The sequence below is a fragment of the Haliotis cracherodii genome, unplaced genomic scaffold (genome assembly GCF_022045235.1).
Source record: "Haliotis cracherodii isolate W230 unplaced genomic scaffold, xgHalCrac1.p SCAF_8, whole genome shotgun sequence".
Lineage (NCBI taxonomy): Eukaryota > Metazoa > Mollusca > Gastropoda > Lepetellida > Haliotidae > Haliotis > Haliotis cracherodii.
In genome coordinates this window covers 1760572-1782732 of record NW_027266341.1, presented here as the reverse complement: position 1 = coordinate 1782732, position 22161 = coordinate 1760572, and the positions used below count along the sequence as shown (strand labels likewise).

At 46.0% G+C, this 22161-nt stretch overlaps 1 protein-coding gene across 1 annotated transcript in view; it reads left to right on the top strand.

The window, feature by feature from the left end:
* Positions 1 to 2392: 2392 nt before the first annotated feature.
* The window catches only part of LOC139450005 (transforming growth factor-beta-induced protein ig-h3-like), a 58450-nt gene continuing 38681 nt past the window's right edge, over positions 2393 to 22161 (top strand). Inside the window, exon 1 of the mRNA XM_071231616.1 lies at positions 2393 to 2856. The gene's annotated coding sequence lies outside the window, so the exon portion shown is untranslated. The remainder of the gene's footprint in view (positions 2857 to 22161) is intronic.

Below are 22161 nucleotides of genomic sequence, written 5' to 3'. Positions count from 1 at the left end.
TATTAGTCATTTCGGGGGGCACGGGGGGGGGGGGGGAGGGGGGGAAGTCGTCTAAGGTAGAGTTGCGTCCCTTGGATACGCCAGAAAACTATAACTGTGGGTTCGAATCCCTGTTCGCCCCGAATATGTTTCTAGGTTTGTCAGCACCATACCCGTGCTCGTGGGTTTCACCGAACAGGTAAACGTGTAAGACCTGCATCACTTCGGACTTTCCTCCAAAATTAAGCTGACACGCCGTGATATAACTGGAATACTGTTAAAAGCGGCGTTAAACACAATTCACTCACTCACTATTAGTAATTTCTTCATGTTCGGTCATTCTGACGTGAATGCCTTAGGTTCTTTGTATAGCGGTAGCGAGATACTAAGATCTGATTTTAATGAGATTGGAAATTATTCCGATACGAAGATATGTTAACTCACTCACTCACTCACTCATGGTCATCTTACTATGACCCCCTAGCTAGAGTGGCAACAGTGAGTGGGTGTTGTTTTACGCTGCCTGTAAAGTATCGAGTCTAGACCAAGTAAACTAGTGGTTGATAATATGAGCAACTAACCACACCGTTTAGGAGCTATTGGATGAACCATCCGATTCTGTATGGATATTACAACAAGGGTGTAGCAGTTGGGCTCATCTGGAGCAAGGTGTTGTTAAATCGCAATATCGTCCATGGTTTGGTCCGGGACAAGATAATGTTACAGTGAAGTCGATCTTGGAGGCTGCTGACAAATGACTCACTCAATCTTCCAACACGTGTTAATGGCTGAGCCACGTCAACATTTCGTGAGCGAACGACCGAGTACGTATTCTTGATATATAACTTCAGTAACGAGGCGACGAGAGTTTGGAGCTACAGGTACCACATGCCCGTTACAGGAAGCAATGATCAATGAAAAGATCGATAAGTTCCAAGCGGTTGAAATCATAGAACCTCATTCATTTAGTGAGTGACTGAAGTTATGCAGAACATGGGAATGGAGGGGACAAATCTAGAAACATAATGATGGCGAATCTGGGATTCGAACCCACGACCATAGGTTTCCGGCACGCCCAAGGGAGGCAACTTTGAACAGTGCATATGGCGATATAGGCGACTGGGCTATTCATGAAGAGTACGTATCATGGTGGTCTTTAGTGGTTGCTTCACACCAGTCGCCTGGTATTCGGTGACGTACGAGTACTTCTCGTCTTTCCCCAGTGACGACTACCTGGGTCACCACCGCCTGTTAGTGGATCTGCCCTTGGATATCCGTTTACTTTTACTTTCAGTTGGAGTCTGGTCACGCTAGTGTGCGCTTGTAGAAGATTGGGGGGGATCATTCCATCACTGCTGGGTATCAGATCCTGTCACTGCAGTACACGTTGTTGTCGACGCCATGTCACGGGCGTTGCTGACAGGCTGGAAAAGCTTGGTGAACGCTGTAAAGGTCCATTCACGAATACATTTGAATTGAGGCATTTTGTAAAAGTACACCAAACACAGTCTATTACAAAAGTCGATATGATGCTTCAACAATTTCACCACAGTAAACTTCACAACAGTAAACTGAGATTTACACTGTATTGTACTTCTGGTTACGGTACTGGCCCGGAAGTCCTTCTGCCCCATCGCGCGAACAACACTCGCTTTGATTCTTGAGATCTAATATATTAGAAGCCTCGCTGCAAAGATACAGCTCGTTTTCATTCGAGTTCATTACTGTCACGTGAATTTGGTGCAGGCGATATACATCTCCGAGATACAATTAACCACAAAGATAACCCTTACTGCGCATTCAAGAATTGACAAATAAGATGTGTCCCCTTTCCCCATATCCGTAATACAACTCACAAAATATGTTTGCCATTCCACAGTTCATGACAATCCCACACGCCAGATTACCAAATATCCAGTTTGTTATTCCATACCACGTAAATGTGCCATAACTCTTATAAGAGCCCTCTGTTTCAACTCAAAACATAATATGACACCGTTAGCATGTGACTAGCTTCAAACCGTAAATTAAGATCTTGTGTCTTTCTCCCTACGATCTTGCTCTCCCCCGACCCTCAATACCCCCTCCCCCACCCCACCCTGCCTCCCATCCTGACCCCCGAGTCTCTGGGCGTGTTATCTACGGCTGTCTCCCGTTGGCTAAGGGCGGGGCTGCGTGTAGGTGTGATGCTAAATGGCTAGCATCTGACGAATCTCAGGCATCTACCGGTCAGATAAAGGCCGGACATGTGTGAGAGTTTGTTTTCGTATTACCATGGGAACGCATTTGTTACCGGGGAAAACATGTTGATATGCTTGAACCAGGCGGAATGTTCAGGGCCCAATCCTGTTCCTCTCCTAGATTATGTCATCAACGCAAGCTTTTGTTCTCATGTTAAACACGCTGGGCGTTAGAAAACATGTTATTTATCGTCGCTGGCTCAGTTTAGACGGAGATAAAATATTGATGACGTTTTATAAGGTAGATCCCGAAAACCAGTACCTCTAAAGCCGTCGAGCCCAAGTAAAGGGGTGCCTGTAGCGTTCTATGCAACACACCTGGTTGGAACACCGACACAACAAAACCTGATACCCCTATTACTACAATGGATTCATCCAGTGGTTCGCATGAGAATCTCAAAAAGAGATGAGCTCAGTCGCATGGCCGGAACAGTCCACTACACAGGGGTTTAAGTGGGTGGCAATTAGGGAGTTTACCGGATGACATAACCGTCGCGAGGAAGGTGTGTTTTACCGTTACGGCAGTGTGCGTGTGTGTGTGTGTGCAGTGTTCGTCGAATTCGTAGGCCAAGTCGGACTATACGCCAGCGAGGAGACGTCCCCAACGTCGCGCAGTTCTGTGACGAAGTTGACAAACGTAAGTCTTGACGCCTATAACACTGCCTCTGTTGGTTATGTTTAATCCACCCCGCCCGCGTACTGCTTTAGCATGTGCTGTGCATCGCCTGCCCTCCGACGGTCGATCAACTCAAACTGCGGCTAAACAATATTTTATTAAGTAAATAGTGTGTTTACATTAGAATGAATTGCACAATTAGCAAACAAGCTTTTGAAGATTATCTATGCATGTTTTGCCCGTGTCTTAAGGGGACCATGGTTGTCTGGGCATAGAGCGTGCAGCTGGTTGATAACCTATTCTGATATATGTACGGAATAGCATGGAGAAACCTGTCTGTAAACACGTGTAAGCTGGATATCATGTGTCTTAATACATCCATTGTTGGTTGTCGCTTCCCGGGCAAATTGAAGCAATAATAATATATAATAATAATAATAATATGTGAATTTATAATGCGTCAAATTCCACCCACCAAGTGGATGCTCATAGTGCTACACTATTATTACCCTGGTCAATGGATCAGTGTGGACACGATTTTCATTTTCAGCTTCCTGGGGAGTATACAACCCAGTGTGGGAAACAATGCATACCGATGAACTTGATTACGGTTCATATCATTACAAAAAAATCCCCGTTGGCTGTTCTAAATGTGTTCCTATGAACATCCGCTGATTGTGTTTCTAGTGTGTGGCGCGCCATCTGTCGGTGTTGGTGACAGTTGCCCCTTGTATGTCTCCAACAGTCTTTGTGAACTGATCCGCTCCCCTTGTTTCTGCCTTAACGCTGATTACCTGTCCAAATATACAGGTAGCTAACACAATCAACACCCCACCTGAATACGGAACGGTCGGCGTTTGTCATACTTCTGATATTTTTTATTTCTTATCGTCAAAATATGACAACCAAATCACTAAGTCGACGTGGTGGACAACCAAATCACTAAGTCGACGTGGTGGACAACCAAATCACTAAGTCGACGTGGTGGACAACCAAATCACTAAGTCGACGTGGTGGACAACCAAATCACTAAGTCGACGTGGTGGACAACCAGTGTGTAGCTCGACAAGGCTTCTTCTGCCCTGTAACTCGACATGACCACGTATGTCGAACATACCGACATATACTCTGGAGTACGTGTATATCTCGACAGTGGTATGTCAAACAGTTATCTCGACGTATCTCGGCGGACCATATCTCGACAGTGGTATGTCAAGAAGTTATCTCGACGTATCTCGGCGTACCATATCTCGACAGTGGTATGTCAAGAAGTTATCTCGACGTATCTCGGCGTACCATATCTCGACAGTGGTATGTCAAGAAGTTATCTCGACGTATCTTGGCGTACCATATCTCGACAGTGGCATTTCAAAGAGTTATCTGGACGTATCTCGGCGTACCATATCTCGACAGTGGTATGTCAAGAAGTTATCTCGACGTATCTCGGCGTACCATATCTCGACAGTGGTATGTCAAGAAGTTATCTCGACGTATCTCGGCGTACCATATCTCGACAGTGGTATGTCAAGAAGTTATCTCGACGTATCTCGGCGTACCATATCTCGACAGTGGTATGTCAAGAAGTTATCTCGACGTATCTCGGCGTACCATATCTCGACAGTGGCATGTCAAAGAGTTATCTGGACGTATCTCGGCGTACCATACACACATTACGATGGTTGTTTCTGTGACAAGTAACACCACTGCTGTGTATAGTATGTGTTCTTTACATTGAGACCTAAATCGCTGTTGTAGTGTGATCATCTCGACGACCTCTGGTCGAATGTACTTGATATCTCGACGACCATTGGTCAAATGTACTTGATATCTCGACGACGATTGATGTAATGTACCTGCTATCTCGACGACCATTGGTCGAATATACCTACCATCTCGACGACCATTGGTCGAATGTACCTTCTAACTCGACGACCATTGGTCGAATGTACCTACTATCTCGACAACTATTGGTCGAATGGACCTACTATCTCGACGACCATTGGTCGAATGTACCTACTATCTCGACTACCATTAGTCGAATGTACTTACTATCTCGACTACCATTAGTCGAATGTATCTTCTATATCGACGACCATTAGTCGAATGTATCATCTATCTCGACTACCATTAGTCGAATGTACTTACTATCTCGACTACCATTAGTCGAATGTATCTTCTATCTCGACGACCATTAGTCGAATGTATCTTCTATCTCGACTACCATTAGTCGAATGTATCTTCTATCTCGACTACCATTAGTCGAATGTATCTTCTATCTCGACTACCATTAGTCGAATGTATCTTCTATCTCGACTACCATTAGTCGAATGTATCTTCTATCTCGACGACCATTAGTCGAATGCATCTTCTATCTCGACTACCATTAGTCGAATGTATCTTCTATCTCGACTACCATTAGTCGAATGTATCTTCTATCTCGACTACCATTAGTCGAATGTATCTTCTATCTCGACTACCATTAGTCGAATGTATCTTCTATCTCGACGACCATTAGTCGAATGTATCTTCTATCTCGACTACCATTAGTCGAATGTATCTTCTATCTCGACTACCATTAGTCGAATGTATCTTCTATCTCGACGACCAAAGCTCTACTACTTTTCGGATGACTCAGTTGTACCACATTCTCGACATCGAATATACTTCACAACACCCATTCTCTAGTCTGTAGGTAGAAGATTACATTCATCTGTACACTGAATACAGCAAAACCTCGTTAATCCGGACGAGTTTTTTCCTCCACTGAAATCACTTGTTCGCATTAACGAGTCACTATAGAATCACACCTTGTCTAGGAGATTGTGTAAAGTGACACTACAAAGTATATCCGCCTGGTCTTACACTACTAGGTGTCACGTGGTGCAGGGTGAGTGAGTGAGCTGAGTGACCACTATTTCAGCTATATCACTGCGGGTCAGCTAGATAGGAGGCCACAGTGACACGGGTCATAACCTTTACCAGTTTTAAGAAACTTTCGAGCACGAGTATGTTGGTGAAAAAACATCATAAACAGGTTTATCTTGTAATCGAACCCCGAAAAACGTGACAAGTCAGATATTTCTCTGACTTTTTCCAAAGTTTCCAAAGTTACTTTGTTTACTCCCTACATTGTCCAGGGGCAACAGCTCGCTCTTTACATAAGTTCGTTATAGTTCTGAAATCTAATACAGTTATAACTGCATAAATGTTCTTGCAATACGTAACACGTACATGTATTTTCTCACGGGGTATGGTAAATTTGACATATTTATTTAGCTAAATAGATTTAAATTCAACTGAAGACTATTGACATGTGTCAGCCCTATTTAACAAGGTCGGATAACATGACACGTGCTCGCTACCGTTCAAACACCACATGAAGGGAAAACATGCGCACATTCAGTACACTTGATAAGTATGTGGAACACACGCTGGAGTAAGCGCAAGTTCGTTTACAGCCATAAATATGTCGGGGGCTGTGTGTATAATGCTGCATGTGATATGGTCGGAGATTGGACTGGGCGTTCAGCACTAGTCCGGCGGATCACTTTCGTAATGATCTGTCTATACACAATGAGCACAGGACTGAAATCTGCGGATATAAAATGCACCATTTTCTTTTAGACTGCGTTTTCACCGTATGTTACAAAATAGAAATTTCATTGATAATATTTACACTATAAGTTTATACCTAAACAAAGTAAAAACATATATAGTTTCAGGGGTGTATATTGTAATACTTTGTTTGTTGTTTAACGTCCACTACCATACACATGTAGTCACGTGGGCCTTTCATCTTGTATAGATAGCGGTCATATTTTTTACAATATCCCTTCTACTTAACCGTTGAGTGTCTGCTTTGCCCTTTCTCTGTAAACGTACAGGCATCTCCACAGACTGATGGAGCTACAGATGCGTGGACGGGGGGAGGAGGATGAAGCGACACCGACATTCCAGTTAGACATCCCTTCATCATGTGCGATGAAGTAGACACAAGCTCACTTTACGTCACATAGAATAGAGAGTTAGTGTAAGTAGGTGTCCTTTAATCAGATGATTGTTTACATTTGTTAGAATCGAGCTATAGGCTGAGAGTGTTTGTTTTGTTTGTTGTTTAACGCCGCACTGAACAATATTCCAGCTGTATGACGGATTTATCTAAATTATCGAGTCTGGATCAGACAATCTAGTGATTGATATCATGAGCATCGATTCCCGCAATGGGGATACATGCATCAACCAAGTAAGTGAGCCTGACCATCCGATCCCGTTAGTCGCCTCTTACGACAAGTATAGTCGCCTTTTACGGCAAGCATGGGTTGCTGAAGACCTATTCTACCCCGGAATCTTCACGGGTCTCTTGTAATAATGATCATTCAGGTAACTTTTGAATGATTGTATTTTGGACCAGTGGCCTTATATTGAATAAACAGTATGGCTCTCGATACAATGTCATGACGTCCACGTTTCTTCACTCCTACCTGTAACCTGCGTCAGCTTTTGTATGTGTTTTTCTGAATTCTTAAGCTAATTAAATTTCTGAGACGAATTGCGTGACATGGATCTGTTGTTAGCAGTTGTGTTTATCGTGTGTGTAACAAGGCGCTGCTGGCGAACGTAAATACATGTAAAATACAGAATATATCTCTGATATGGCGGCGAGAGGCATGGGAGAGACGCTGTGTTGAGTATGTTTCCACTGAGACAGTCGGCCCATTAACATAACTCGGGTGTTACCAGTGTTATCTGGTGATAGTACCGGCGGTGAGAGATGCGTCAGTGAATAGTCTGGTAATGGTACCGGCGGTGATAGATGCGTCAGTGAATAGTCTAGTGATTGTACCGGCGGTGAGAGATGCCGACAGTGAATAGTCTGGTGATTGTACCGGCGGTGATAGATGCGTCAGTGAATAGTCTTGTGATTGTACCGGCGGTGAGAGATGCCGACAGTGAATAGTCTAGTGATTGTAGCGGCGGTGAGAGATGCCGACAGTGAATAGTCTAGTGATAGTACCGGCGGTGAGAGATCGCGACAGTGAATAAGTCTCTTGATTGTAGCGGCGGTGATAGATGCCGACAGTATATAGTCTGGTGATTGTAGCGGCGGTGATAGATGCCGACAGTGAATAGTCCAGTGATTGTACCGGCGGTGATAGATGCCGACAGTGAATAGTCTAGTGGTTGTACCGGCGGCGAGAGACTTTGAAAGTAGATAGGATTTTAAGATAACCAGCATTGAGAAATGCTGACAGCTACGCTAACATTAACCAGAAAGCAAAATAAATTTCTGCCGTGTTAATATGTGAAACATAATTTCGGTTCCCAGTGAGATATGAAACAAAAAACTGACGATATATGTATTCTTCCTTTCGAGATCCTCGTTTCCCTCACCTGGAGATTAAACGGCGTATGCTATAGCCTGATCCGACATACATATGTTATATGTGTTGGTAGTTTGCAGGAATCAAAGAGCTCCCATGAATAACCTGCATGCTCTAACATTTGCAGCACGCTCTCCACAACGGTATCACCTCCACCCCCAGCCACATCAACACGACGACTGCCAGCCTGACCCGTGAAGATCCAGTGTAGAATAGGTCTTCAGTAACCCATGCTTGCCGTAAAAGGCGACTATACTTGTAAGAGGCGACTAACGGGATCGGATGGTCAGGCTCGCTGATTTGGTTGATGCATGTCATCGTATCCCCATTGGATCGATACTCATGATATCAATCACTAGATTGTCTGAACCAGACTCGATTATTTACATACACCCGTCATATAGCTGGAATATTGTTCAGTGCGGCGTTAAACAACAAACAAAGCAAACACTCTCAGCCTATAGCTCGATTCTAACAAATGTAAACAGTCATCTGATTAAATGACACCTACTTACACTAACTCTCTATTCTATGTGACGTAAAGTGAGCATGTGTCTACTTCATCGCACATGATGAAGGGATGTCTAACTGGAATGTCGGTGTCGCTTCATCCTCCCCCCGGTCCACACACCTGTAGCTCCATCAGCCTGTGGAGATGCCTGTGCGTTTACAGAGAAAGGGCAAAGCAGACACTCAACGGTTAAGTAGAAGGGATATTGTAAAATATATGACCGCTATTTATACAAGATGAAAGGCCCACAGGTGTATAGCATTGGACGTGAAGGCGGGTGCCTGCTGTGCTTGGACACTGTGTCTACATCCCTCTGCTGCAGGCGTCGCTACTTGCCTGGCACGGTCAGCACAGGTCGACTAGTTATGCACGTACGCAGGGAGGGGTCAATATCGCGTCCAGTTCGGGGATGCGGGTGGGCATGAGGTAGTGGAGGGAGGTATATGCAATAAAATAATTCTTGCAAGTGATCAATTTTTTTATAAAGGCGTTTTGTTTAACGCCGCACTCAGCAATATTCCAGCTGTATGACCGTGGTCTGTAAATAATTGGCCCAGACAATCGAGTGATTAATATAATGAGCATCGATTCATACAATAGGGATATGATGCCATGCATCAACCAAGTCAGCGAGCTTGACAACCCGACCACGTCTGTCGTCTTACGACAAGCATGGGTTGCTGAGGACCTATTCTACCCCGGATCATCACGGGCGTCATGGAGATGCATACACACAAGTAGCACTATATGCCAGGTCAGCACACAGTGGTAGTCGTTGTTGTCTTGGTGCCGTGGAGCATCTAGCCAAGTCCACTGACAAGGATTAAATCATAGTAAATCATAGATATAAGCAAATTCGTATACACCCAACTTGCCACTACACTTAACGAATAAGTTGTGGTGTTGTTGTGGTGTTGTTGTTGTGGTGGTGTTGTTGTGGGGGTGTTGTGATGATGTTGTGGTGGTGTTCTGGGGGTGTTGTGGGAGTGTTGTGGGGGTGTTGTGGTGGTGTTGTGGTGGTGTTGAGGGGTGTTGTGATGATGTTGTGGGAGTGTTGTGGTGGTGTTGTGGTGTTGTTGTGTTGGGTGTTGTGGTGGTGTTGAGGGGTGTTGTGATGATGTTGAGGGGTGTTGTGGTGTTGTTGTTGTGGTGTTGTGGTGGTGTTGTGTTGGGTGTTGTGGTGTTGTGTTGGTGTTGTGTTGGTGTTGTTGTGGTGGTGTTGTGGTGGGTGTTGTGGTGGTGTTGTTGTTGTGGTGTTGTGGTGGGTGTTGTGGTGGTGGTGTTGTGGTGTTGTTGTGGTGGGTGTTGTGGTGGTGTTGTTGTGGTGGTGTTGTGGTGGTGTTGTGATGATGTTGTGGTGGTGTCATGGTGGTGTTGTGTTGGGTGTTGTGGTGATGGTGTGTGGGGTGTTGTGGTGGTGTTGTGGGAGTGTTGTGGGGGGTTGTAGGGATGTTGTGGGGGTGTTGTGGGGGTGTTGTGGTGGTGTTGTGGTGGTGTTGTGGTGGTGTTGTGGTGGTGTTGTGGTGTGTTGTGGGGGTGTTGTGGTGGTGTTGTGGTGGTGTTGTGGTGGTGTTGTGGTGGTGTTGTGGGGATGTTGTGGGGGTGTTGTGTTGGGTGTTGTGGGGGTGTTGTGGTGTTGTTGTGGTGGTGTTGTGGTGGTGTTGTGGTGGGTGTTGTGGGGGTGTTGTAGGGATGTTGTGGTGGTGTTGTGGGGGTGTTGTGGAGTAGTAGGTGAAGGACGAGTGCGTGTGTTGAAGGCAGACCCACATTGAGACGCACAGAGATATATGATGGAGTAGGTGGACAGAGTTACGATGACACTCCATGTTGTTTACGTCGGGGGGAACTTCGGGCGGCACTTTGTTTCATAGTTTGTGATTTATGGCCGAGTGACGTCATGGCTGCCAAAGTCAATCTTTGTTTAAGTGTTAATAATATTTCTTTTTCTCTGTTGCTATAAAAAAAAGTAAAATACTTAAAGAGAAGTTCTCTTTAGCTTGATGAAGCCGACAAGTGTTCAGCGAACCCCGTCAATCCGTTGCCAGTGAAATCGGTCGGTTTGCCGGATGTCTGGATTAATGACTAATGGTTAAGGAGTAATGCGGGTGGACGTTTATAGCTGAAATCGTTAACAAATCATGACTTGTGAATTGTGCTTCTTATGCATTTAGACCTACAAGTATCGTACGGAAAGCGGGGTTTCTGGATTAACGGGGTTTCCGGATTAACGGTGACCGCACTAACCAGGTTTCACTGTACATTGCATACATAGTAGACGTAGACGTGGACACATCAACTGGGTTCATTACACGCTGTCTCGTTTCTGTGAAACAGACCACTGCATGAACCTGCCATTGGTATATACTGACAAAAACAAATAAGGGAACACGGCGAATGTTTGATACAGGAAAGCGTCATACCAACAATAGAAGCCATCCATGCGGACATGGTGTCAGCTTTAGGGGATGGTGCCACTGTTATCAGGCGTGAAGCAGAGTTCAAGAGGGTAAGCGAGAGCCTCGAAAATGATCCATGATCAGAAAGAGATTCAACTGTCGCCACAAGGACAATCTTGATCAAATACATAATTATGGACGAAGGACGACTCACTACCCGTCACAGAGCCAATACTGTGGGCATCTCATGAGAGAAATGAGAACGACGACTCACTACCCGTCACATAGCCAATACAGTAAGCATCTCATGAGAGAAGTTAGAACGACGACTCACTACCCGTCACATAGCCAATACAGTAGGCATCTCATGAGAGAGGTGAAAACGATGACTCACCACCCGTCACATAGCCAATACAGTAGGCATCTCATGAGAGAAGTTAGAACGACGACTCACCACCCGTCACATACCCAATACAGTAGGCATCTCATGAGAGAAGTGAGAACGACGACTCACCACCCGTCACATACCCAATACAGTAGGCATCTCACGAGAGAAGTGAGAACGACGACTCACTACCCGTCACATAGCCAATACAGTAGGCATCTCATGAGAGAGGTGAGAACGACGACTCACCACCCGTCAGATACCCAATACAGTAGGCATCTCATGAGAGGGGTGAGAACGACGACTCACTACCCGTCACATTGCCAATACAGTAGGCATCGTATGAGAGAAGTGAGAACGACGACTCAATACCCGTCACATAGCCAATACAGTAGGCATCTCATGAGAGAAGTGAGAACGACGACTCACTACCCGTCACATAGCCAATACAGTAGGCATCTCATGAGAGAAGTGAGAACGACGACTCACTACCCGTCACATACCCAATACAGTAGGCATCTCATGAGAGAGGTGAGAACGACGACTCACTACCCGTCACATAGCCAATACAGTAGGCATCTCATGAGAGAAGTGAGAACGACGACTCACTACCCGTCACATAGCCAATACAGTAGGCATCTCATGAGAGAAGTGAGAACGACGACTCACTACCCGTCACATACCCAATACAGTAGGCATCTCATGAGAGAGGTGAAAACGATGACTCACCACCCGTCACATACCCAATACAGTAGGCATCTCATGAGAGAAGTGAGAACGACGACTCACTACCCGTCACATACCCAATACAGTAGGCATCTCATGAGAGAAGTGAGAACGACGACTCACCACCCGTCACATAGCCAATACAGTAGGCATCTTATGAGAGAAGTGAGAACGACGACTCACTACCCGTCACATAGCCAATACAGTAGGCATCTCATGAGAGAGGTGAGAACGACGACTCACCACCCGTCAGATACCCAATACAGTAGGCATCTCATGAGAGGGGTGAGAACGACGACTCACTACCCGTCACATTGCCAATACAGTAGGCATCTTATGAGAGAAGTGAGAACGACGACTCACTACCCGTCACATAGCCAATACAGTAGGCATCTCATGAGAGAAGTGAGAACGACGACTCACTACCCGTCACATACCCAATACAGTAGGCATCTCATGAGAGAGGTGAGAACGGCGACTCACTACCCGTCACATAGCCAATACAGTAGGCATCTCATGAGAGAGGTGAGAACGACGACTCACTACCCGTCACATAGCCAATACAGTAGGCATCTCATGAGAGAAGTGAGAACGACGACTCACTACCCGTCACATAGCCAATACAGTAGGCATCTCATGAGAGAAGTGAGAATGACGACTCACTACCCGTCACATAGCCAATACAGTAGGCATGTCATGAAAGAAGTGAGAACGACGACTCACCACCCGTCACATACTCAATACAGTAGGCATCTCATGAGAGAGGTGAGAATGACGACTCACCACCCGTCACATAGCCAATACAGTAGGCATCTCATGAGAGAAGTGAGAACGACGACTCACTACCCGTCACATAGCCAATACAGTAGGCATCTCATGAGAGAAGTGAGAACGACGACTCACCACCCGTCACATAGCCAATACAGTAGGCATCTCATGAGAGAAGTGAGAACGACGACTCACTGCCCGTCACATAGCCAATACAGTAGGCATCTCATGAGAGAAGTGAGAACGACGACTCACTACCCGTCACATAGCCAATACAGTAGGCATCTCACGTGAGAAGTGAGAACGACGACTCACCACCCGTTACATACCCAATACAGTAGGCATCTCACGAGAGAGGTGAGAACGACGACTCACTATCCGTCACATAGCCAATACAGTAGGCATCTCATGAGGGAGGTGAGAACGACGACTCACCACCCGTCATATTGCCAATACAGTAGGCATCTCATGAGAGAGGTGAGAACGACGACTCACCACCCGTCACATACCCAATACAGTAGGCATCTCATGAGAGAATTGAGAACGACGACTCACTACCCGTCACATACCCAATACAGTAGGCATCTCATGAGGGAGGTGAGAACGACGACTCACCACCCGTCATATTGCCAATACAGTAGGCATCTCATGAGAGAGGTAAAAACGACGACTCACCACCCGTCACATTGCCAATACAGTAGGCATCTCATGAGAGAGGTGAGAACGACGACTCACTTCCCGTCACATAGCCAATACTGTGGGCATCTCATGAGAGAAGAGAGAACATTCAGAGATGTGAACCTCACATGACAAAGTTTTCATTCAGCACTTTTATGTGTTCCAAGGCTCCTGACCCCTGGTCACAAACGGTTCATCATATCTCGTGAGAATTGACGTCGTGTTTAAGCTGACCCAGCTGATCTTGTTGGGAGATATGTAACCATGGATGAGTCTTGGGGTCACCACTATCAGCCAGAGACTAAAAAACAGTCAAAACAGCGGAAACCTCTAACGTCTGCTTCTTCGAAGAAGGCAAAGTTTGTTCCATCAGTTGGCAAGGAGATGGCTTCGGTTTGGGGATTCCAAAGGAATCCTACTGTGGATTGCCTTCCGAAGGGTCAGACCATTAATGACCAATATTATGCTAATCGGAAAGTGCTTGAGAATATCAAGGCTAAAGGTCGATGAAAACTCACTAAAGTCTTTTTCATCTTTTACGCCCCGAAGCAGTCGGGTAGCGTTCGCTCGTCACGCCGAAGACCCGGGTTCGATTCCTGACATGGGTACAATGTATGAAGCCCATTTCTGGTGTCCCCCGCCGCGATATTGCTGGAATATTGCTAAAAGCGGCGTAAAACCATACTCACTCACTCACTCACTCACTCACTCTTTTACCCCAGTGCAAACTGTTTCGTCGGATCATCGAGACGTTGACGATTTACTTCCTGACTGTGGCTTTGAACTCACTTCCTCCCTAGTCACCATATTTGGCACCGTCAGATTCCCCCCTTACCAAAATGGGAGAGAGGACTCTCTGGAAGGTATTGTGCAAATGATGATGAAGTTGCTTCTGCTTAGGGGGACCTTTAGACGAGGAAGCCTTCTGTGCCAGTGGGATAAACACACTCCAGCATTGCTGACCGATGTGTGTGGACCTCGGATGGGATTACATTGACAAGTCATCAGCAACCAACTCAATCACGGCAGCCCTTCATTGTTAGGCTCAAAACATTTCAACCACCTTTCAAACATTTTTTCTCCTTGGATTTTATACATTAACAGTAACCATATATAGCAACTTGTCTTCACACACATCTTTATAATAGTAACAATTGTTAATATGTCATTTATGTCACAATTGTCTAACCATACCACAGGGATTTCTAAATTATTTCCGGTCAATGTATATTTAATATCATAGGCTTAATGGATTTTCACATGAGCTAATGTGAAATTGTCTTAAAGAATGGGAAATACACAAGAGTCTTGAAATAATTACAGGACGTTCTGCTTAAGTAACCCTCCTCCCTAACGTGAGTGTTTTCTCCAGTTATTTGCACATGTAAGCACACCCCGGATCTGCACATTCCTCATGCTCTATCAATGCGCAGGCCTTGGGCAGGTCAGCCAAACAGCCCCGAGTTACGACACTCTAACAACTTACACATTAACCTGGGGGATTGTCTTTAAAACACAAAGATCAATATTCATCGTGACTGTTCAAACAGGTTTTTAGCGTTTCTTGGCAGAACGCGAGGCAGTGTCCTGGGAGATGCAGGTATGACAACCCTCTGTCCGAGTTCCCACTTTCAACCGGCCTACCGATCCTACCTATACACGCACCCTGAACACCCATCCGGCCTACCCACCCTCCACACCTTTCCGGCCCACTCCACCCATTCGCGCCGTGATGGCCGCGGGGCGAATATTTCCCCGACACACCCTGAATGCTTGTATGGGAACCCTTGTTAGAGTTGTTGCCTAGCAACCTATCCTGGACGTAAGAGGCGACTATAGTACAGGGTGACACATTTTCAGGTTTGTGGTAATTATTTTTCAAGTTTCATTATTTTGTTCATTTCTGCAAACCGAAAGGTGTAGTATAAAACCAATTGGTCGCCATTATTAAATCATGCCAGTGTAATGTTATCCATAATTAGCATTAATCTTCCAAAGCTACGTGATAACCCAACAGTCAGGATTCTGTAGAGAAAGGGGACCTGCAATATATAAGGCAACGGTGAAGGTTGGCAGAGGGTCGAATATATGTGGAATTGGTGTCATAATGTGACATGGTACACATTAAGTGTCATAGCATCATTCGGCATCTTCAAGGACAGAGGGCAGATAGACCTCATTCAGTATCTCCCAGAACAGAGGATGGGAAGACCTCATTCGGTATCTACCAGTACAGAGGATAGGAAGACCTCATTCAGTATCTCCCAGAACAGAGGGTAGGTAGACTTCATTCGTTATTCCCCAGTACAGAGGGTAGGTAGACTTCATTCGTTATCCCCCAGTACAGAGGACGGGAAGACCTCATTCACTATCTCCCAGTACAGAGGATGGGAAGACCTCATTCAGTATCTCCCAGAACAGAGGATGGGAAGACCTCATTCGGTTTCTCCCAGTACAGAGGATGGGAAGACCTCATTCAGTATCTCCCAGAACAGAGGGTAGGTAGACTTCATTCGTTATCCCCCAGTACAGAGGACGGGAAGACCTCATTCAGTATCTTCCAGTACAGAGGATGGGAAGACCTAATTCAGTATCTTCCACTACAGAGAATGGGAAGACCTCATTCGGTATCTTCCAGTACAGAGGATGGGAAGACCTCATTCAGTATCTCCCAGAACAGAGGGTAGGTAGACTTCATTCGTTATCCCCCAGTACAGAGGACGGGAAGACCTCATTCAGTATCTTCCAGTACAGAGGATGGGAAGACCTCATTCGGAAAGTTTTCCTGCGCATTCAGATAACATGGAGGTATTTGTGAAGCACTATTTATTTCAATTCATTATCCAGAAACGTATATAGTCTGAGCACGTCTCGCTTCTCAAGCTGCCCGTGTTTGACATGTTTGTGGGCATCATATTTCCAGTAGCACAATACCCCGGGGCCGTGTGGCTGTCGGAGCTCCTCGAGGTGTACACGTGACTCGACGGGAGCAGGAACCCCGAGTCTGGAGTTTGACTCCAGTACAACCCCAACACCTGAAGATCGCGCTGACCCGCAGCGGGCAACCACGGCTCTCCAATCATGCATGCACCAGACATTAGGGGACATGTATCGCGGAGGTATACAACCCTCTCTGACCTCCAAAAACCACGCCGCTCACCACAGTTGGAAACCTAGCGTGTCTCAAGCCTATTTCTATCTCCAAGCTGCTTCTGGCCTGATCTGCTTCACCCCGGGAACAAGGTGGGTCTGTGATGAAGAAACTCGAGCGGTGTCGAGAGCATGTGGATATGCAGCACAATAAATATAAAGGCACATCAAACTGGGGTTTAACTCTCAACAGGGCGTGCGGGGATGGAGGCCAAGCAAAGATTCCTAAACACATTCCTGTCTGTTTGTTGACATTGAAGTGGTTACACGTGGAGAATTAGCTGCTATTCCTGCACATGTTCCTGTTTTTGTGATTATTTATCTCTTTATTAAATGCATATCAAATGGAATCCTTTTACCGCCGGTGACAGCTCCACACAGAGCAATATTGGATGTAATTTGTCTCCAGTAAAATTAAAAAAACGGGAAACTAATGAGGCAATCTGACCAGAAGATTTCCTTCTTGAGATCTTGTCGATTTCAGCTCGTTGTGGGTTTAATAAGCAGTTTCCGGCAGCACTGCCAGCGCGTAGCTCTTAAAGGGACGTAACTCGAAACGAACGTATTTTACGATATCGGAAAGTGACTCTAGCATTTCGCGGCATGCCCAAAACTGGTCTTTTCATGATCTAGCCTTGACATTAACTGTTATCAGAGCATCTGAAGTAACTGAAACACTGGCAGTAGCAGATAAAACTTTATACCCGCAGGATCCATTTACTGCTAGCTAGTCCCCGTGAAGATCCAGGTTAGAAGAGATCTTCAGCAGCCCATGCTTGCCGTAAAAGACGACAGTACTTTGGTTGATACATGTCATCGTATCCAAATTGCATGGATCAATGCTCATGATGTCAATCCCAGGATTTTTAGGTCCAGACTTGGTTTTTTAGACCGCCGTTATATAGCTGGAATATTGTTGAGTACGGTGATAAAACACAAACAAAGTGCTAGCCAGACAGCACAACATACTGGTCAGCAGAAGGAGTTCGCCCCGATTATGTTTCAAGGTTTGTCAGCACCATACCCGTGCTCGTGGGTTTCACCGAAGTGATAAACGTCTGAGACCTCCATCGCTTCGGGCTCTCCTCCCACATTAAGCTGACACGCCGCGATATAACTGGAATACTATTAAAAGCGGCGTTAAACCCAACTCACTCACTCAGTAGAAGGATATTTGGATAAGTGAACATTTTAGAGATTTCGGGACATGAGTGTTTCTGAGTGAATAATACGTACCACAACGTCTCCAAGTGTGAAATCTTGATCACATGGTGCACTTTTCAGGTCACGTGAGTCCTCGGTCAAGGTATTTTGAGAATCGACATGTTAGATAATATTCTGCGTTTGGGACCCGGAGTACACTAGTCCCCGGTGGACGGTGTTATCGTGTTTACAAATAGTCCCCTAATAGCCTATCTTATCTCGCCGCATGTAGTACTACAGCAGAGGCTTGGGATGGCGTCTTGCCTCGCCTGCAGCATGAAGACGGTACAGACAGTTGGATGATAGGGAAAGTTATGTCATGTATACAATAACGAGAGTAATCTTTAAACACCATGCTGTTGCAACTGATTGCTGCTTGCAGAAATTGATGTGGCACAAAATAACTTTAAATCCTCACAAACCGTGTCCAAGTGGTAGGTTCAGACGATATGAACACATGTGACGTGACAGCTGATAAATGGCACAGTGCGACGTAAAACAACATTAAACAAGCGTGACGTGATGTGGGTCACGTGACAAGCTTCATTTGATCAGATCGTGCGGACGGCCCTCATTATTCGTGCAATCACCGGACGATCAACTGACTATCAGCCTATACTCATCCCCTTCTCACTTCTATCAGCCTATACCCATCCCCTTCTCACTTCTATCAGCCTATACTCATCCCCTCCTCACTTCTATCAGTCTATACTCCTCCCATTCTCACTTCTATCAGTCTATACTCATCCCCTTCTCACTTCTATCAGTCTATACTCCTCCCCTCCTCACATCTATCAGTCTATACCATCCCTTTCTCAGCTCTATCAGCCTGTACCCATCCCATTCTCATCTCCTGAAATGAAGATCCTCGATGTTCCCTTATGCTTTTGGGTTCCCCCACGCCAGAAACCTAACATTGTGGGTTCGAATCCCGGTTCGCCCCGATTGTGTTTCTAGGTTTGTCAGCCCCATACCTGTGCTCGTGGGTTTCAACGAAGTGGTAAATGTCTAAGACCTGCATCACTTCGGGCTTTCGTCCCACATTAAGCTGACCTGTCTTGACATAACTGGAATACTGTTAAAAGCGGCGTTAAACCCAACTCACTCACTGACTCACTCTTGGGTCCCCATTTTGGATGAGTGTTATTGAACTGTACACATGACGTTATTTCAGGGGGTATGTGGTGGTCTCTGCCTACACCACCGAGTACAGGCCTGGCTCCGGGCACTCCAAGTCAACTCGACCTGACCTTAACTGTTGAATGAGGGCCACTTTCCAGCAGGGTATCAACGGCATATGAAATAAATCACTTTTTGCATTATATTTCATTTTTCTGTACACGTTTACACTCGAGAGACGATTGTAGCCCATCTCGCTACACGTGTCACTTTTTACAACACGTGACTGACAGATATATCAGAAACATGGCAATTACATTGCCAAAGTTCTCTGCTGAATACACATTCGTATCTTTTAATCCGACTTTTCGACTTTCCCAAGACCTCATGCAAGTGGAAATGTGGAGTGCTCATTCGGTGCATTGTGCAGCAGAGAGCCACATGCACGTGTTACGTTCCTTGCATTGTCTGCCCCTCCCCCTCCCCTCCCCCTCCCCTCCCCTACTCCCCTAGCAGATCTTCTCCACTCGTAGAGAACTGACAACATCTCCTTGATGCTAGCTTTATGAGGTCGATGCCCGATCAACCCGAGTACTTGTCCTGTTATAACGCGATGACCTCCTACCCGAGTACGTGTCCTTATATAACGTGATGCCCACCTACCCGAATACTTGTCCTTGTATAACGCGATGCCCACCTACCGGAAAACTTGTCCTTGTAAAACGCGATGCCCGACCAACCCGAGTACTTGTCCTGTTATAACGCGATGACCTCCTACCCGAGTACGTGTCCTTATATAACGTGATGCCCACCTACCCGAATACTTGTCCTTGTATAACGCGATGCCCACCTACCGGAAAACTTGTCCTTGTAAAACGCGGTGCCCGACCAACCCGAGTACTTGTCCTGTTATAACGCGATGACCTCCTACCCAAGTACGTGTCCTTATATAACGTGATGCCCACCTACCCGATTACTTGTCCTTGTATAACGCGATGCCCACCTACCGGAAGACTTGTCCTTGTAAAACGCGATGCCCGATCAACCCGAGTACTTGTCCTGTTATAACGCAATGACCTCCTACCCGAGTACGTGTCCTTATATAACGTGATGTCCACCTACCCGAATACTTGTCCATGTAAAACGCGATGCCCGATCAACCCGAATACTTGTCCTGTTATAACGCGATGACCTCCTACCCAAGTACGTGTCCTTATATAACGTGATGTCCACCTACCCAAATACTTGTCCATGTAAAACGTGATGCCCGACCAACCCGAGTACTTGTCCTGTTATAATGCAATGACCTCCTACCCGAGTACGTGTCCTTATATAACGTGATGTCCACCTACCCGAATACTTGTCCATGTAAAACGCGATGCCCGATCAACCCGAGTACTTGTCCAGTTATAACGTGATGACCTCCTACCCGAGTACGTGTCCTTATATAACGTGATGTCCACCTACCCGAATACTTGTCCATGTAAAATGTGATGCCCGATCAACCCGAATACTTGTCCTGTTATAACGCAATGACCTCCTACCCAAGTATGTGTCCTTATATAACGTGATGTCCACCTACCCAAATACTTGTCCATGTAAAACGTGATGCCCGATCAACCCGAATACTTGTCCTGTTATAACGCGATGACCTCCTACCCAAGTACGTGTCCTTATATAACGTGATGCCCACCTACCCGAAAACTTGTCCTGTTATAACGTGAGGCCCAACTACCCGAATACTTGCCCTTATATAACGCGATGTCCACCAACCCGAGTACTTGTCCTTATATAACGAGATGCCCGACCAACCCGAGTACTTGTTCTGTTATAACGTGAGGCCCAACTACCCGCATACTTGTCCTTATATAACGCGATGTCCACCAACCCGAGTACTTGTTCTTGTATAATGTGATGTCCGACCAGCCCGAGTACTTGTCCTGTTATAACGCGATTACCTCCTACCCAAGTACGTGTCCTTATATAACGCGATGCCCGACCAACCCGAGTACTTGTCCTGTTATAACGTGAGGCCCAACTACCCGAATACTTGTCCTTTTATAACGCGATGTCCACCAACCCGAGTACTTGTCCTTGTATAACGAGATGCCCTACCAACCCGAGTACTTGTCCTGTTATATCGTGAGGCCCAACTACCCGCATACTTGTCCTTATATAATGCGATGTCCACCAACCCGAGTACTTGTTCTTGTATAATGCGATGTCCGACCAACCCGAGTACTTGTCCTGTTATAACAAGATGCCCACCTTCCCGAATACTTGCCCTTGTATAACGAGATGCCCGACCAACCCGAGTACTTGTCCTGTTATAACGCGATGACCACCTACCAGAGTACTTGTCCTTATATAACGCGATGCCAATCAACCCTAGTACTTGTCCTTATATAACGCGATGCCAATCAACCCTAGTACTTGTCCTTGTATAACGCGAGGCCCACCTACCCGAGTACTTGTCCTTGTATAACGCGAGGCCCACCTACCCTAGTACTTGTCCTTGTATAACGCGAGGCCCACCTACCCTAGTACTTGTCCTTGTATAACGCGAGGCCCACCTACCCTAGTACTTGTCCTTGTATAACGCGAGGCCCACCTACCCGAGTACTTGTCCTTGTATAACGCGAGGCCCACCTACCCGAGTACATATCCCGACATGTACCACGACGGCGCGGATGGTTGCTCACTATGTCAATCACTGGGTTTTCTGGTTCAGACTCGATTATTTACGGGCCGCCATCCTGTATCTATACTGCAAACTTCAGCGATGATGTATTTGGAACTGATGTCCGTCGCGTGATGCACGTCAAGTGAGTGAGTGAGTTTGGTTTTACGCAACTTTTATCAATATTCCAGCAATATCACGGCGGGAGACACCATAGATGAGCTTCACACATTGTACAAATGTCGGGAATCGAACCCGGGGCGTGACGAGCAAACGCTTTAACCACTAGGCTACCCGATTGCCCCTGCACGTCAAGACATTGCTCCCTT